This window comes from Equus quagga, chromosome 14, assembly GCF_021613505.1.
Source record: "Equus quagga isolate Etosha38 chromosome 14, UCLA_HA_Equagga_1.0, whole genome shotgun sequence".
NCBI lineage: Eukaryota > Metazoa > Chordata > Mammalia > Perissodactyla > Equidae > Equus > Equus quagga.
The window spans coordinates 83,508,359-83,525,440 of record NC_060280.1 but is presented as its reverse complement, the minus strand read 5'-3'; the positions used below and the strand labels follow the sequence as shown (position 1 = coordinate 83,525,440).

Genomic DNA, 17,082 nt, shown 5'->3' with positions numbered 1-17,082 from the left:
TCCGATGTGTCTGGGTGGTAGTTTCATTGTGACCAGCAGTTGGCTCTGGCGTTTCTGGCAGGTGCTTCTTGCGTGTCTGGCAGGTGGTTCCACTGTGTCCAGGATCTGATTACAGTGTGTCTGGTGGGTGGTTCTGGTGTGTCCAGTGGGTGGTCCCAGCATATCCCAATCGGGTTCCAGTGCATCCGGCAGGTTATATGGTGGGTCCTGCAAGTGGTTCTGGTGTGTCTGGTGTGTGGTTCAGGCATGTCCGGAAGGATATTCTGGCATGTCCAGGACCTCATTCTGCAGTGTCTGGCAGGAGATTCCGGTGTGTCTGCCAGGTGGGTCCAGTGTGTCTGGGGCCTGATTCCTGCATGTCCGGTGGATGGTTCTGGCATTTCAGGGTAGTGGTTCTGGCATGTCCGGAAGGTGGTTCGAGGATATCTGGCACCTGGTTCAGGTGTATCTGGCAGGTGATTTTGGCGTATCCAGCAGGTGGTTCTGGTGCTTCTGGTTAAAGGTTCTGGCATATGCGGCAGGAGGTTCAGTTTTTTCCAGCAGGTGGTTCCAGGGTTACTGGAACCAGATTCCGGCGTGTTTGGGTGTTGGTTCTGGCATGTCTGGCTGATGGTTCTGGTGTATCCGGACCTGGTTCCAGCACATCTGGCAGATGATTTTGGCATGTCTGGCATCTGGTTCTGGCATGCCCCTCAGGAGACTCTGGCATGTCCAGGGCCTGATTCCTGCATGTCTGGCGGGTGGTTCTGGAGTGTCTGTAAAGTGCTTCAGGTGTATCCAGCAGGTGGTTCAGTCTTGTCTGGCATGTGGTTCAGGCTTGTCCAGCAGCTAGTTCCAGCGTGTCTTGTAGGTGGTTCTGGCATGTCTGGCACCTGGTTCCAGTGTGTCCAGCATGTGGTTCCAGTGTATCAGTCAAGTGGTTCTGCCATGTCTGGCACCTGTTCTGGTGTGTCCGACAGGTGTTTCCAGCCTTACAGGCACCTGGTTCTGGCACATTTGGGAGGTGGTTCCAGTGCTTCTGGGATGTGGTTCTGGCATATCCAGCAGGTGTTTCAGCAGTGTCAGGTACTTCATTCAGGTTTGTCTGGTAGGTAGTTCAGGCGTGTCTGGCACCTGGTCGGGTGTGCCAAAGACATGGTTCCAGTGTATCTGGCAGGTGCGTGTCAGAAAAGTGTTTGGGGCACATCTGGAATGTGGTTCTGTAGTTTCCAGTGGGTGGTTCAGACGTGTCCAGCAGGTAGTTCCGGCATGTCCGGCATGTGGTTCAGGCATGTCTGCCAAGTTGTTCCAGCATGACTGGGACCTGATTCTTGCATGCCCATCAGGAGGTTCCAGCATGTCCACCCGGTGGTTCTGGCATGTCCAGGGCCTGTTCCAGCATTTCCTCCACCTGGTTCTGGTGTACCTGGCAGGTGGTTCTGGCATGTCTGGACGGTGGTTCCAGCATTTCAGGTGAGTGGTTCTGGCAAGTCCGGCAGGTGGTTCTGGTGTCCAGTGTGTTGTCTTGCATGTCTGGCAGGTTGTTCAAGCATGTCCGTCTCGTGGTTCAGGTTCATCTGGCATGTGATCCAGGCATGACCATCCTGTGGCCCAGGAATTTCTGAAACTTTTTTTTGATGTGTCCAAATGGTGGTTTGGGCATATCCAGCCGGTGCTTCAGGCGTGTCCAGCAGTTGGTCCAGGTGTGTCCAGCAGTGGGTCCTGCATGGCTGGCTGGTGATTCTGGTGTGTCCAGGAGGTGGGTCCGGCATGTAAGTCAGGTGGTTCCTGCCTATCCAGCAAGTGGTTGCAGAGTGTTCGTCAAGTGTTTCTGGTGTATCCTGCAAGTTGTTCAGTCTTGTCCAGCAGGTTGTTCAGGCTTGCCTGGCACCTATTTCGGCATATCTGGGAGGTGACTCGACATTTCTGGCATGTGGTTCCATTGTGCCCAGCACCTGGTTCTGGCATATGCAGCAGGTGGTTTCAGTATATCCGGCACCTGGTTCCAGTGTATCTGGCAGGTGTTTCCAGCGTGTCTCCCATGTACTTAGTAAGTGTCCAGCAGGTGGTTGCAGCATGTCTGGTGGGTGGTTCAGCAGTGCCCGATGAGTGGTTCTGGCGTGTCCCGTGGGTGGTTACGGCGTGCTGGGCAGGTGGTTCCAGAGTGTCCATCAAGTGGTTCAGGCTTGTCCGGCAGGTGGTTCAGGCATGTCCGGCACTTGGTTCCAGTATATCTAGCAGGTGGTTCCGGCATTTCCGGTACATGGTTCTGGTGTATCCAGCAGGTGGTTTCAGGGTATCTGGAACCTGATTCTGGCGTACCTGACAAGTGCTTCCAGTGTGTTTGGCAGGTGGTTTGGGTGTGTCCGGCGGGTGGTTCCGGCATCTCTGGGGGTTGGTTCCGGCATTTCTGACAGGTGGTTCAGGCGTGCCAGGCAGTTGGTTCCAGCGTGTATGTCAAGTGGTTCGGGTGTATGTGGCAGATGGTTCAGGCTTGTCTGGCAGGTTGTTCAGGCTTGTCCGGCAGGTTGTTTAGGCATATCCAGCACCTGGTTCTGGTGTATCTGGCCGGTGGGTCCAGTGTTTCCAGTACATGGTTCTGGTGTATTCAGCAGGTGGTTTCAGGGTATCTGGCATGTGGTTCTGGGGTACCCGAAAGGTGTTTCCGGTGTGTCTGGCAGTTAGTTTTGGCGTGTCTGGCGGGTGTTTCAGGTGTGTCTGATGGTGTTTCTGGATGGCTGGTGACTGTTTCCAGCGTGTCTGGTCAGTGTTTCAGGCACGTGTAATGGGTTGTTCTGTCATGACCACTGGGTGGTTCAGGCATGTCTGGCAGGTGGATAATTCGTTTCTGGCAGGTGGATAATGCGTGTCCAGCATGTGACTCAGGCGTGTCTGGCAGGTGGTTCTGGCATGTTCAGTGGGTTGTATCGTCTTCTCTGGCATGTGGTTCTGGCATGTCCGGGATGTCATTCATAACATAATATTAGCATTAAACTTTCAACAGTGCCTAAAACATGGTCAACACTCAATTTATGTCCTGAAATACATGAAGAATCTTTCATTAAAACTGTAGAATGTATGACCCTTTAAAAAAAAGATGATTGGGACAAAAATTCCATATCAGATGTAGCATAAGGGATGCCCAAAGGGGATCATATTCATAAACATAATATTAACGTTATTTTTTTGACTACAAATGATAAATTGTAGCATTTCAAGTATGTTAGTAATGTCAGTTTCTGTGAAAATTAGTCATTTTACTTCCTTCCTTCCTAGGAATCACTTTCACCACATGGAACCAGGCAATAATAGACATATTTCAGGATTTCTTCTTCTGGGATTTTCAGAGAGGGCAGAATTGCAGCTCCTCATATTTGGGCTTTTCCTCACTATGTACCTGATTACTATGTGTGGAAATCTGCTCATCATCTTGGCTGTCAGTTAAGACTCCCTCCTCCACACACCCATGTACTTCTTCCTCTTTAACCTGTCCTTTGTAGATGTCTGTTTCACCTCCACCACCATCCCAAAGATGCTGCGGAACATCCAGACACAAAGCAAAGTCATAACCTATGAGGGCTGCACCACACAGATTTATTTTCTCATACTCTTTGCAGTGTTGGACACCATTCTCCTAACCTTGATGGCCTATGACCGATTTGTGGCCATCTGCCACCACGTGCACTACACAGTCATCATGAACCTCTGGCTCTGTGGACTGATGATTCTGGTGTCCTGGATTGTGTGTATCCTGAATTCCTTATTAAAAAGCTTAAAAGCATTGTGGCTTTCCTTCTGTACCAACTTGGAAATCCTCCACTTTTTATGTGAACTTAATCAGATGGTCCAACTTGCCTGCTCTGACACCTCTCTTAACACATGGTGATGTATTTTGCAGCCATCCTTCTGGGTGGGGGTCCTTTTGCTGGTATCCTTTAGTCTTACTCCAAGATAGTTTCCTGCATAAGTGGAATCTCATCAGCTCAGGGGAAGTACAAGCCCTTTTCCACCTTTATGTCTCACCTCTCAGTTGTCTCTTTATTTTATTGTACAGTCCTAGGAGTGTACCTCAGCTCTGCTGTCACCCACAGCTCACACTCAAGTGAAATAGTCTCAGTGATGTACACTGTGGCCACATCCATGCTGAACCCCTTCATCTACAGCCTGAGGAATACAGACAAAAAGAAGGCTCTGAAATCATTCTTTGTGAAGGAAACTACAAAACTGTCCCAGCACTGAAGAAATGTCCATGATTGCAGAGGTGAAAACCTCAGAGACAGAAGATATGGTCATTTGGTCAGACTTTTGAAGTGATATGGTTCTTTCTATTTATTTCCTGGTATTTCTACTTCTTTCACTTCTTTCTATTCATGTAACTCCCTTTATTAAGCTTTCTGCTCTCATTGATAACTAACACTTTTCCCCTTTGTTGTTTTCTTACTTTTGAAAATGTATCCCAGTCATGGACCAGAATATTTGCAAATTCCAATTAGCTTAATGAAACAGCATGGATTTTTTCTTAGAATACTTTTTCTCAAATGACATATATCGTAACAATTTTTCTTTTGTTTTACTAAAAGAATTGTCATGAATTGTATCACTCATATGGAAAAAAACTACACTTGATGACCAAGGAAATTTGTATAATTGTATAATAGAGGAACATCTGAGAACACAATTTTCACTTTATGCCAGGCATTCCTTTGTATGTCACTGTCTTAATTGCTCCTCCAGATAATGTAGACTGTAACACACTGTGGTGATTTGTAAATGGTCACTGGGTTTTATTCTCCTCATTAGGATCTTATATTCTTTCAGCCTGGTGTCCACAATGCCGAGCCTAGTCACTGGCAAATGACCATCAAACACATTTCTCCCAGACGATTTTTCAGTGAAGGACAAGTTTTAATAAACAGAGTGACTTAATCTGACCTTAGAATTACAGAGGACTTTCAATTTTATGAAGCAAAATTTACAATAACAGCTTGTATTCTAGGCAGAATATTCCATTTTTACTCTGTACATCTACTCATTGGAACATAGAGATTGGTAGCCATGTGTAAACAACTTTAAATTTTTCAATAAGGATTCACTGATGTTTTTCTACTTTTTATTGAATTATCTTTTCTTTCTGCTTGCAAACTTCCAGTGTTATTTATAACACAAATGCTTTCATTGCTACAAAGAAAAAATGTTTTCCCCATTCTAGGTATTGTCATCACCATGAAAGGGATGTTGATCATTATCATTATCAACCATTATGCTCAGGATGTTTATCTTTTTATGATTACAGAATGACTCAAAAGAGAGCTTGACTTCCTGTCCAGCCATGTGAATCTGGGTACCAGTTTTCCTGAACAAATATGAATGTCCATTCAGTCTTTCCTGGTTACCCTGAAAGGAACCCTCATGAGAGCTTTAAAATACAGTTGTCTAAAATAAACAAATAACAGAGTAACTATGAATGTTGTCTTCAAATATAAGAACAAATGCCAGGAATAATAAGGATCAGATTATTATACTTGTCCTCCCTTCTGTTCAATTTGATTATTGAATCAGTTACCTGTTGCTGCATAACAAGCCATCTTGAAAGAAAAAGATTTAATATATTACCTTTATTATCAAAGGGATTGCATGGTGGGGAGTTGTTCTGAGCTCTACTGATCTCATTGTGGGTCTATAGTCAGCTGTGAGTCTCCACATTGTGTTTGTAAGGCTCATCCATGATATTGTGTGAGGCCATGGTGTTCTTCTCACTTGAACCAATATATGATCAGTTAACTTTGTTTCTATATATATATATATGAAGATTAGCCCTGAGCTAACTGCTGCCAATCCTCCTCTTTTTGCTGAGGAAGATTGGCCCTGAGCTAACATCCATGCCCATCTTCCTCTACTTTATAGGTGGGACACTTGCCACAGCATGGCTTGCCAAGTGGTGCTGATATCAACTCTGATATCAGTTTCCCCACGTTAAATGCAGCATATATGGGGTTAAAACCAAAACACTCATTCCCTGCTTACTCTCTGGCTTCCTGCCTCCACAATCCACTATCCTCCATGGAGACAGACACCGTCAAGGACAAGTACCTGGATTATCTCCTCCCCACAAAGAGATACAGACTGGTGGGAAAGCTGCTGACCAGCAAGGTCACAGGCTTCCTCCTCTCTGCAAGTGTCTCAAGGCCAAAGACAGGCTGGTGGGAAAGCTCCGACCAGCAAGGCCATATGTTCTCCCTCCCCAGCTAAAACCTCAAATAAAAACCCTTCCTTTTAGCTTTTTGGGGAGTTTGGGGTTTCAGCATTAGCTGCCCTCTCTCCTTGCTCAGAGCTGTGCAAAAATAAAATTCCTACTTTCTTCCACCACACCCAGTGTCAGAGATTGGCTTGCTGTGCAATGGGTGAGCGAACTCACTTCATGTTCAGTAACAGTGCTGTGTCTGCACCCTGGATCTGAACAAGTGAATACCAGGCCACTGAAGAAGATCACGCAAACTTAACTGCTGCACCACTGGGCCAGCCCCTCTATATGTATTTTTATCTTATGTTTTACACAAAAAGAGTGGATCAAGTGTAAATTACTTTAATTTACTTCTACTGTCCCTATATCCATTGATGACACTTTTTTTCTGCCCAGGTAGAAGAGATGTCTCCTACCACTGCTCAGTGTGAAGCAGCTGTCTGTGCTCCAGATCCTGTTCTGATCCTGGCACTTCTAGATTTTTTTCTTTGTAAGTAATCTGTTGAAGAATAATTACATACTACAAAGTGCACATATTTGAAATGTATAATTTGATGAATTAAAGGAGGCATACAAAAATTATGGTACACACACTACATTTCCATTTGCATAAAATTTAGGAAAGTGCACAATAAACTTTAATGGCCTTTTAATGTAATTGTTAAAATTGGCTGAGACTTAGTCTGCCCAAATCCATGCCCCTGGGACAGCAACCCACAACCAGGGGGGGGCCTCACTAACCAAGAGCTTCTTCCCAAGGAGTGAAGGGCTCTCACCCCAACTCAAGCACCCCAACTCTGAAGATCTGTATTTGCAAGACAAGGCCCCAAGACATCTGACTTTGAAAACAATTGGGTATTATGACCATGAGCCCAAATGGATACAGCAAATGGGGAAACTGCTCTTAAGGTGTTTGTGCAAGTACTCACTTCTTCCAGTGCCCAGCACAGAAGCAGCAGTTTGAAAAGTGCAGGCACAGTTCATGTGCTCTCCTTCTGGCACACTCCACAGTGCCAGTGTCTCCTGGAGGGGAGATTTTACATATGCCTGGTACCCATGCTTTTTATTCCACATACAGAGCCCCAGTTTTTATGGTAGCAGCCTAGGGGACACCATTGAAAGCCTGGCTTATGAGGACAGGAGGGCTTGTGCTCTTGGATCCCATGGACTGTAACAATCAGAGGAACAGTTCTTGGCTGGCAGCCACCCCAGGAAACTTCACTGATGGCAGACTGAAACATAGCATGGATCTTTTTTGGAAAAAGGCCTATTTACTTGTCCAGGAGCTTTTGCCTGACACATTCTGGTCTGCCATATTCATAAAGGCCAAGGGAGGCATTCCTAGGGAACAGAGGCCATGGATGCAGTCTTTGGGCTCTCCTTCTGCCCTGCTCCAGCTCTCTGGTATCTCCCAGAAAAGAGTTTATACCCTTTTCTGGTGCCCCATTTTTTGCTGCTGCCAGGGGACATCTCTACATCACCTGGCTCTGGAGCCCAGCAGAGCTTACACTGGCCCCTGAAGGCTATAAAAACACAGAAAATGTGTTATTATACAGCTACTGCACTCAGGGCACATCAAGGAGCAAGAGGCCCAGGAGCTTGGTCTCTCCATGAAAGAGGCTTACAGCTTATCAATGCAGCTGCTACCTGAGGGGCAGGCTTCTATTCTAACACACATCTAAGGGCTCACTGTAAACCTATTCAGAGTACTCAGCAGATGGGCAGTATCTAACACTCTCTCTACTGCATCTGGACCACCAGTGTCTCTAGGAGGGGAGTTTTACTCATGTCTGATGTCCTAGTTTTAAATCTAGTACCTCAGTTTCTGTTGCTGCTGAACAAGGGACTCTCCTTGGTCAACTGGCTCTCAGATAATGTTGACTGGAGGGACCTTCTTTGTAGTCTCTCTCTCTTACCACAGCTCACTAGTACCTCCAAGAAAGGAGCTTATACACTTGTCATCTGAAGTCCTCAGTTTCCCAACTGTTGCACAAAAGACACTTCCAGATCACCTAGCCTGGAGGCCAGCAAGGTTTATGATGGTGGTCCCACAGGACTCTATATACTTGTATACTTTAAAACCTGCTGTCTGAGGGTCCTATTTCAGTTAGCCTGAAATTGGATGCTGACCAAGATCCTGCCATTTGGCACACTGACAGGTCTTGGCACACCCGCAACAACTTGGAGCTATGAAAAATAAAACATGGCTTGGACATCATAAATATTTGAGAGAAAACCAAGAGTTAGGGCAAGGCTGAACAATGAGTTTCAACTTATATATGAGGCAAGTAACTAGTATATAAGTTTGGGGAAAAGTAACTCTTTTGCCTAATACATAGAAAAGACACAGATAATCAAGCAAAATGGGGACACAAAAGAATATATTAAGAACAGACAAACAAGATAAAACCTCGGAAAAGAACTTGATAAAACAGAGATAAGTAATTTACCTGATAAAGATATCAAAATAATGGTCTAAAGATGCTCACCAAACTCATGAGGAAGAGACGAACACACTGAGAACTTCAACAAAGAGGTATAAAACACAAGAAAGTACCAAACAGAAGACATGGAGCTGAAGAATACAATAGCTAAACTGAAAAATACACTACAGGAGTTCAGCAGCTGACTAGATGAAGCAGAAGAAAGGATCAGTGATCTCAAGGACAGGACAGTGGCACATACCCAAACAGAGAAGCAAAAAGAAACAAGAATTTTAAAAAGTGGCCATACCTTAAGAGACAACATCAAATAGAATAACATCCACACCATAGGGGTACAAGAAGGAGAATAGGGAGAGAAAGGGACAGAAAATTTATATTTGAAGAAATAATGGCCGAACACTTTCCTAACCTGGGGATGGAAACAGACATCCAGACCCAGGAAGCCCTGAGAATTCCAAATAAGACAAACCCCAAGAGATCCACACTCAGATACAGTATAATTAAAATGTCAAAAATTACAGATAAAGAGAAAATCTTAAAAGCAGCATGACAAAACCAACTTGTTACATTCAAGGGAACCAACATATGACTATCAGCAGATTTTTAAGCAAAACCTTTGCAGCCAGAAAGGAGAGGCACAATTTATTCAAAGTGCTGATAAAAAATGGTTTCTACCAAGAATACTTTACCTTACAAAGTTTTGATCTAGAATGAGGAAGAAATAAAGAGTTTTCTGGACAAGCAAAAGCTAAAAGTGTTCATCATCACTAAACCAGCTTTACAAGGAATGTTAAAAGGACAACTTTAAGCTAAAAAAAGGCACTAATTACAAACAACAAAACACATGAAAGTATAAATCTCACTGTTAAGGTAAATATATACCAAAGGTAATGAATTAATCTCATATAAAGCTGGTATGAAGATAAAGACAAAAGTAGTAAAAATAACTATAACTACAATAATTGGTTAAGGGATACATGAAATAAAATGATGTTAAATGTGACATCAAAAAACATGAAACATGAGGAGAGAGCAAAAGTGCAATTTTATAATGTGCTCAAATTTGTTACTATCAATATGAAATAGACTGTTATAAATATAGGTTGTTTTATGTAAGCTTCATGGTAACCACAAAGCAAAAATCTATAGGAGATACACAAAAGATAAGGGGAAAGGAATCTAAGCATAACAGTGAAGAAAGTCATCAAATCATAAAAGAAGAGATCAAGAGAAGAAGAAAGTAACAGAGAGTAACTACTAAAACAGCCAGAAAGTAATTTTTAAAACATCAATAAACACATACTTGTCAATGATTACTTTAAATGCAAATGTACAAAATTCTCCAGTCAAGAAACATAGAGTGGCTGAACGGATATATAAACAAGACTCAGGGCCAGCTTGGTGGCGCAGTGGTTACATTTGCACATTCCACTTCTCAGCAGCCCGGGGTGCACTGGTTCAGATCCCGGGTGCGGACATGGCACCACTTGGCACGTAATGCTGTGGTAGGTGTCCCACATATAAAGTAGAGAAAGATGGGCATGGATGTTAGCTCAGGGCCAGTCTTCCTCAGCAAAAAGAGGAGGATTGGCAGTAATTAGCTCAGGGCTAATCTTCCTCAAAAAATATTTAAAAAATATAAATAAATATAGACAAGACCCATCTATATGATGCCTACAACAGACTCAATTCAGATGTAAGAATATGCACACACTGAAAGTTAAAAGATGGAAAAAAGATGTATTCCATTTAAAACCAAAAGAAAGCTGAGGTAGCTATACTTAATTTCATGCAAAATAGGTTTTAACACAAAGACTGCAGTAATATACAAAGAGGACATTACATAATGATAAACGGGTCAATCTAACAACAAGATCTGCCATTTATATATTTATGCAGCCAACGTAAAAGCACCTAAATATTTAAAGCAAATATTGAAGGGAGAAATTGACAGCAATACAATAATTGTGGAGGACTTTAATATCCCACTTACATTAATGGATAAATCATCAAGACAATAAGGAAAATTCAGCCTTAAATATCACATTAAGCCAGATGGACTCAATCAATATATAGAGAACATTCCACCCCAAAGCAACAGAATACACATTCTTTTCAAGTACACATGAAACATTGTCCTGGATAGATCATATGTTAGTCCAAAAATATAGTCTCAATAAATTTAGGAATATTGAAATCACATCAAGCATCTTTTCCAACCACAATGGTGTGAAACTGGAAATCAATTACAAGAAGAAAAATAGAAAACCACAAATATATGTAGGTAAAACACCACTCTACTGAACAACCCATGTGTCAAAAAATAAGTCAAAGGAGAAATTAAAAACTACCTTGAGACAAATGAAAATGTAAATATAACATACCAAAATTTATGGTATTCTACAAAGCATTTCTAAAAGGGAAGTTCACAGTGACACAGACCTACCTCAAGAAAGAAGAAAAATCTCAAATAAACAATCTAAATTGACATTTCAAGGAAGTGGGAAAAGAAGAACAAATGAAGCCCAAAGGTAGTAGAAGGAAGGAAATAAACATCTGAGAGGGAAATAAATGAAATAGAGACAAAAATATCAATATTAGTAGAAGCTGGGTCTTCAAAAAGACAAGCACAGTTTATAAACCTTTAGCTAGGCTCAATAGCAACAATCCAAGACAGGACTTGACTGAATGAAGTCTGAAATGAAACAGAAGACATCACAGCTGATACTACAGAAATGCAAAGTATTGTGAGACACTATGTGAACGATTACACACCATGAATTGGACAACCTAGAAGAAATGGTTAAATTCCTAGAAACATACAGCCTTCCAAGACTGCAGCATGAAGAAATAGAAAATCTCAATAAACCAAATACTAGTAAGAAGATTGATTTGATAACAAAAAACCTCCCAACAGAAAAGAGTTCAAGACCAGATAGTAAAAATAGAATTGTACAATCCTTCTCAAACTCTTCCAAAAACCTGAAGAGGAGGGAATACTTCCAAACTCATTTTAAATTTCCTACATTATCCCAATACCAAAACCAGGCAAGGATACCACAAGAAAAATAAATTACAAGCCAATATCCATAATGAACATAGATGCAAAAATCCTCAACAAACTATTAGTGAGCCAGATTTGGCAATATATTAAAGGGATCCTATATTATGATCAAGCAGGACTTGTTCCCAGGATGGAAGTGTGGTTCAACATTTGCAAATTGATCAACATGATATACCACATTTACTAAATGAAGGTGAAAAATCATATGATCATCACAATAGATGCAATAAAAGCATTTGACAAAATGCAACTTCCGTTTATAATAAAAACCTTCAACAAAGTGTGTATTGAGGGAATGTACCTCAACATACAAAGCCTATATATGACAAGCCCACAGCTAACATTGTACTCAACAGTGAAAAGATTAAAGCTTTTCCTCTAAGATCAGGAATAAGGCAAGGATGCCCAATCTTGTCACTGTTTCTCAACATACTATTTGAATACCCAGCTAGAGCAATTAAACAAAAAACACAAGAAATAAAACGTATCCAAATTGAAAAGAAAGAAGTAACACTGTTACTATTTGCAGATGGCATGATTTTATATATAGAAAACCATAAAGACTCCACCAAACAACCATTAGAACTCATAAAAAAAAAATTCAATGAAGTTGCAAGATAAAAAATAAATATAAAAAAATCTGTTGTGTTTCTACACACTTAACAACAATCAGAATGAGAAATTTTTAAAAAAGATCCCATTTACAATTTCACCAAAAAGAGCAATATACCGAGGAATAAATTTAACCAAGGTTTTGAGAGACCTGTACACAGAAAACTTTAATAAATCGATGAATGAAATAGAAGTCACAAATAAATGAAAAGATATTCCAGGCTCATGAATTGAAAGAATTAATATTGTTAATATGTCCATACCACCCATAGCAATCTACAGATTCAATGCAATCCTTATAAAAATTCCAATGCATATTTCACTGAAATAGAAGAAACAATCCTAAAATTTGTATGGGACCACAAAAGATCTTGAATAGCCAAAGCAATAATGAGAAAGAATAAAGCTGGTGGCATCACACTCCCTGATTTCAAACTATATTACACGTCTAAATTAATTAAAACAGTATGATATGGGCATAAAAACAGACATAGATCAATGGAACAGAATAGAGAGCCAAAAAATATACCCACAGGTACATGGTCAATTAATTTATGACAAAGGAGGGAAGAATATACAATGCAGCAAGAACAATCCCTTAAATTAATTTTGTTAGGAAAACTGAACAGTCATATGAAAAGAATAAAACTAGACTACTACCTCACACCATACACAAAAATTAACTTAATATGGATTAAAGACTTGAATGTAAGACCTGAAACCGTAACATTCCTAGAAGAAAACTTAGGTGTTAAGCTCTTTTATATCAGTCTTGGTAACAATTTTTTGGATCTGATTCCAAAAGAAAAGACAGTAAAATTGAAAATAAATGATGGACTACACCAAACTAAAAAGCTTCTGCACAGCAAAGGAAATCATCAACAAAATGAAATGGCAACCTGCTGTGTGGGAGAAAATATTTGCATATCATATATCTGACAATGGGTTAACATCCAAAATACATAAAGAACTCATACAACTCAATAGCAAAACAACAAAAAATCCCATTAAAATATGGGCAGAAGACTTGAATAGACATTTTACAAAGAAGAAATACAGATGGCCAACAGGCACTTGAATAGATACCCAAACTTGCTAACCATCAGGGAAATGCAAATTGAAACCACAATATAATATCTCCTCATGCATATTGGAAGAGATATTACTAAAAGACAAGTAATAACAAGCATTGGAAAGGATAAGGAAAAGAGGAAACTAGTACACTACTGGTGGAAATCTAAATCTGTGCAGCCACTATGGAAAACATTGTGAAAATTCCTCACAAATTAAAAATAGAACCACCATATGATCCAGCTAGTCCACTTCATGGTGCTAATCAGAAGAAAACAAAAACAATTTGAAAAGATGTATGCACTCTATCTTCATTGCAGCACTATTTACAATAGCCAAGACTTGGAAACAAACTGGGTGCACATCAACAGATGAACAGTTAAAGAAGATGTAGTGTATATATACAATGAAATACTACTTGGTCATAAAAAATAGGAATTCTCACCATTTCCAACAACATGGATGGACCTTGAGGATATTAAGCTCAGCAAAATAAGTCAGATGTAGAAAGACAAATATCATATGATCTCATTCATATGCGGAAGGTAAAACAAACAAAGAAACAAATACACAGATGCAGAGAACAGAGTAGTGGTTACCAGAAGGGAAAGGTGTTGGTGGGAGGGTGAAAGGGGAAAAAGGAGGTATTTGCACAGTAACAAATGGAAACAAGACTTTTGGTGGTGAACACAATGTAGTCTTTATGGAAGTCAAAATATAATGATGTACACCTGAAATTTATACGATGCTATAAACCAAGCCAATGTTACTCCAATACATTTTTTAACAAAACTATATGAAGAGACGATTTGGTTATCTTTTATACAACTTAGAAAAATCCTAAAAATACCTGCACCTGACTCTAATATGGGACTGTAGCATTTTTACTCAAAGTGTGGTCCATACATTGGGATCCACAGCATCAACATCACCCAGGAGCTTGTTAGAAATTTAGTCTCTGGAACCAGAGGAGATGAGCTTCATCAGAATCTGCATTTGAACTAGAATCGCCAGTGACTCACGAGCACACTGAAGAGCAGAACAGCTGGTGCTGAATAGATTTTCTTACTTTCTCACTAGTGATATTTGGGGCTGGATAAGTATTTGTGTTGTGTGTTGTCCTGTGCAATTTAGGTGATTAGCAGTAATCCTTCAGATATTACCAAGTGTCATAGGTGCAAAATCATCTCTAATTGAGAATGACTGGCCAAATGTTTCAGAACTGAAAGCATTCTGACAGAATTCCAATTGAGGTCCCATGCCTCACTGGGTTTGTAACTTTGGACGGATCATTAAATCCCTCTGGGCCCTTTTTCTGCAATAAAGAATGGAGTTTATAAACATACTACCTCATACAATGGACTTTGTAAAAATTAAATCAATCTATAAGGTACTAACTTCAAGTTGTTTGGCATAAAAATATCTAAATTGATTTGTTGTAATTAAAAAACGTTTCATAATGAGAGATGAATGGGCAGCCCTGAACTTGTGACATAAATATGAAATTCCTAATTGTTTTGGCAAGTTGTCAAGAAGACAAGGGAATTTGTGACCAAAACTTTAAATCGAAGGAACACAGTTCTCTCCCTTGTTGAAGAGAGGAATAATAATTTTCTGGAGATGTCAAGGGCTGTGTCCCCAACACAAGTCAGTATTTGAAGATCCAAGGGACTTAATCCACAGGTTGCTCAGTCTTAGATCTTGGAGAAAACTAAAACTCAAAGTTGTGATGATGTGATGGGGGTTTAGACCTTTGGAAGGCAGGGGAGTTCATGGAGAAGGGGTAACAAAAACTGGATTCAGTTGACTTCAAATCTTGTTCTTGGGAACAGACAATCAATATGTAAACTTTCCTTTCTGTCCAGAACGCTGTCACCCAGGTAAATAATGTGCTTAGAAGTTGGAGTAACAAGAGTTAAATGTGCTTAATACACAGATATAGGGAGCCAAATTCCCCTCTTCTGCAGTCCCTTAGCGTTTGCAACTTTGGTCTAGAAGGGACATGGTTGCTTCTTTTGGAATCTTATGTCTGGTTCTTGGACTGATCTTTGACTCCTTTTTTTTCTATCTAGTCTGGGCAGAAATTTATATTTCCACTTGTAGAGTATCCTCTCAGAGTCTGAGAGCCCTGTAAACACTCAGGAGAGGATCAGAGAGAAAGAAAGCCAAAAATGTTTCCATGACATCACTTGAGAGCCAATGCTGCCTAATCCATAGCCCAGAGATCTGTGGTTGATTACTTGCTTAATTAATTAATGAATTTATTTTTGATGCCCAATAGAGAAGTAAATATTGAACTCAGCAATGCAGGGCGAAAATTGACAGTTAAATTATATGAACAGAAGCCCAATTTGAAGAGGGAATGGCAAGTGCAAAGTCTTTCCAGTAAAAGTAGAACATAAGTCCAAGGATTTGGTGGATACAAAGATCTAAAAATATTTTATAATTAAGTAATATTTTTTAAATAAAGGATTAAAAGACAGCTCTTAATTTGTGTTAAGAGCATGAAACTCCTAATTGATTTATCAAAACCATCATGAAGCCAAAGGTTTCATATCAATGATGATATCCATGGTTTCATATCAAAGAAATACACCTCTTTCCCTTGTTGAAGAGGGGAAGAGAAATTTTCTGGAGATATCAGGAATTGTTCCCTGCCACAAGTCAATACTTTGGAGGCCAAAGGGATTTGGAAAAAACATTAACTCAAGATTGGGATAAGATGCAAGGAGGTTTAGACCTCTGGAAGACAGGGAAATTGTTGGAGAAGTTGTAATAAAAACTAGATTTACCTTGACTCCTAATCTGGTCTCTTGAGCACAGAGAGTCAGCATGAATAATTTTCTTTGTGTCCCTATCAGTGTCTCACAGAAAATGATGTGCTCAGAGACTGGAATAACATTGGAAACAGTGCCTAGTGAGCAGACAGAAAGAGCTGTAAACATCTCCTCTGCTGCAGGCCATCAGCATATGCAACACTGACATGAATCAACATGGTTGCTGCTTTTGGAGTCCTAAGTCTTGCTGGGGAACTGATGTTTCACTCCTTCCTGCTGTCCTCTCCGGGAACAGAGCTTCAGTCTCCATCATCAATCATGCAGGGAGGAATTCAGACTTCCACATGGACCCCTTCCTCTCAGAGATTCCAGCCAGGTGAGTCTGAGAACTCAGCAGATACCTCAGAAAGGTTCAGAGACAGTGGGAGAAGAGAGCTTTTACCTCAGTTCACCTGAGAGCCAAAGCAGCCTTGCCCAGAGCTGAGAGATGTTCATGTTTGTTTGCTAGGTAGACTAATTTATAACTAATTTATTTAGTATATTAAAAAAGTGTCTTTTGGACTCAGAAATATAAAGACTATTGTTGTAATTAAGTGATGGGAAAGGATGTCCAGGTGGATGAGAATGAAAAAGGAATGGGAGGTGTAAAGTGGTTCCAGTAAAATTAAAACCTATCTGAGAAACTTTGCACTTAAGAGGAGCTATAAAATAGAGTGTTAGGTTTTAAGGCCTGTGCAGTGAACTGACTTCAATTTTTAAAAATATTTAAGATGGAATGCATTTGAGCATGTTCTGTATTTACTAGGAATCCCAGGTCGAGAAGGTAGACGTTACTTTGCAACAGCAGTCTTGGCATGCATTTCACAGTATCGTCTGGCATGTTGGCTAGTCACA

The 17,082-nt window shown here is 40.6% G+C and overlaps 1 pseudogene; it reads left to right on the top strand.

The window, feature by feature from the left end:
* The first annotated feature begins 3,370 nt into the window (after window positions 1–3,370).
* On the top strand, window positions 3,371–4,218 carry LOC124225630 (olfactory receptor 7A17-like; annotated as a pseudogene).
* Window positions 4,219–17,082: the final 12,864 nt, after the last annotated feature.